This window comes from Geospiza fortis, unplaced genomic scaffold (assembly GCF_000277835.1).
Source record: "Geospiza fortis unplaced genomic scaffold, GeoFor_1.0 scaffold192, whole genome shotgun sequence".
NCBI lineage: Eukaryota > Metazoa > Chordata > Aves > Passeriformes > Thraupidae > Geospiza > Geospiza fortis.
This window is the reverse complement of record NW_005054315.1, coordinates 1,043,151-1,045,811: the sequence shown is the minus strand read 5'-3', so window position 1 is coordinate 1,045,811 and position 2,661 is coordinate 1,043,151.

The following is a 2,661-nucleotide window of genomic DNA, read 5'->3' as shown; positions in this document are numbered from 1 at the left end:
GGGTGGCTGAAATAGGCTCCGGAGCCGGCGGACAGGGGTCGCGGCAATTGCCGTTTCTGAGGTTTACGGAAAGTTTGTCTCTGGGACCTGGGTACATGCAGCACTGTTGAAGCACTCAAGACGTGCAGCTACGCATCTTGTGCGCTCGCACACACGTATACACACAGGAGTTCAGCACATAATCCCTAACTAGATCCACCAGTCTGGGTTTCTTCCTCTTCCCATAGTGATATGGTGCTTAAGGACACGGTTTAGTGGTGGGCTTGGCTGTGCAGGGTTAATGGTCAGACTCGATGATCTTGAGATCTTTCCCAGCCTTAAAGATTCTTTGTTATAGGTCTCCCATCACAACACAAAGAACCAACCTGACATTAATGCTTATACTTCATACTGGCGCAATTCTGCTGCAGAGACCTGTATCCTGTCTGTATGTGGGAATTTGGTCTCTGTACTCATACTCAAGGACAGACACTCCAATAAATGCATGTGAACAGAAAACCTCAGAACTGAAATAGAGAGGAAATTACAACAATAGAGGAAAAGACAAGAACCAGTAATTAACCAGAATAAACATAGACGCGGTCATTAATTGCCTTTTAAAATACACCAGAGAAGCAAACTTTAGTTTAAAGTCATTAAATCGTTGACATCCCTCTTCTCAACTTCTCTCTTAGCAATTCTCAGTACAGAAAAGTAAGCCTATCTCTAGTCCAGTGAAAAATGCATGATTCAGAAGACCATGCAGTAGTATCTAATTGGTTCTGCTGTGTGGATTTTGGATATGCACAATTTTCTGTTCCCTAGATAGCCAATGTGGCCATTTCCCTCATCTGTTCTAAAAAGCCATAAAACTCAGTCTTTCAAGTTGCAGAAATGAGCATGGATAGATCTTGAGTCATAAGAATGCCTCTGAGTTTTGGTATGGAACTTTCAAATTCCATCTCAAAGGTAAGTAAATATAGGGAATGGCATTATGTTCAAGGCTGTAAAATTGTGGCCAGTGGATCATCACCAAATTAATAGAAATAATCAGAATCCTAATTGATTAACTGTTTTTGACTTTGAAATGTGTGAGAGGTGTGATTATCAAAAGGGTTTGTGGGCAAACCTCTTTAGCTGTTTGCAATAAGCTGTTGTCAGAATCTGGACAAGTCATATCTTCCAAATGCATTAATAAAGTTTCACTTTCAAAAGAAAAGCTCATTATCCATGCTTTTACCTGCAGAATCTTTTTTTGTGTTGTGTGTTGTCTTTTATGTCATGTTGGCAGCTTAGCTCCACACAGCTGACTTACTCCAGTAAGTCTCCCTCACTTACCCAGTTTGATGTGGGGAAGGGAATTGGAAGGGGAAAAGTTTGAAAAATCACAGGTTGAGATGAAGACAGTTGGATAGATGAAGCACAACAAAAGCAAAACAAGGAATTCATTCACTACTTCCCATGGGCAGACAGGTGTTCTGCCACCTCCAGGAAAGCTGGGTGTCATCATGAACAAAAGTGACTTGTGAAGGCAAATGCTGTAACTCCAAACATCCCCCCTTTTTGCCTTCCTGCCCCAGCTTTACATGCTGAGCATGACACCATATGGTGGATATCCCTTGGATCAGTTGGGAATTGATCCAAGGAGCAGTCCCAGCTGTGTCTCTTGCCAGTTTCTTGTGTGTTGCCAGCCTGTTTTCTTGGCAGGATAGTGTGAGAAGCAGAAAACACCCCAGCACCACACCAGCCTTGATCAGCAGCAAGATAAAGCATCCTTGTGTTTTCCACACTGCTTTGGTCACAAATTTAAAACACAGCACCATATAAGCTACATTTAAATAAATGCCAGAATAAAATATTGCAGACATTTAGAATAACAACACTAACATGATGTTCACTATCTTCAGCATAATTTTTTTCAGCCAAGCAAAGCCAATACCAACCCATATTGTTGTATCAACTCTGTATTAACAGTAAATGCATCAACAGTTCACAGGGTAAAAACCACACTACTTTAATAACAAAGCACATCCAGCTCCAATATATATGTTTAATTTATTGCAAAGTTTTACCATTTTTTAAATGTAAATTGTGAGAATGAAAAGTATTAAGGACAGGATTTTTTTTAAGTGATGTGTAGTGTTTACAGTTAGGGAGTTAGCAGCAAATATTGTCCGTGATATGAAACTTGTAGATGCTACATGTGCTTGGACAGCCCTGTGGTCACAGTATTTTTTTAGTTTTTTTAATTTGAGGTTTCAGCTATATTTCAAGCAGAGGCATTTAATGGTATCTAGATAGACAGCTGCTGCAGCAGTATAATTTCTCTGATGCTAGATTGTCTGGCATCTGGTACAGCAAATGGTTGGAAAACATCTTTACAAACTGTTTCAAGTTTTTACACTGTGTATAGGGACAGGCAGAGCACATGAATGGTGAAGAAAATTATCCATGTCAGTGATATTTGCCATTTCAGCTGTGGCACCTGCTGTTTACACAGAAGATTTATGAAGTGGTAGGAAAATATTTCAAAGGAACAAGAAAAACCAAGTAGAAATACTTGAACTGTAGGGCGCACCAAGTGAGTTTCTGATACAGTCATTTCTGAAAGTTAGTCTGAAGGTAAAAGGCTGTTCATGTGAACAAGAACCTGTTTGTTGTTGGTAGCAGTAAATGACAGGC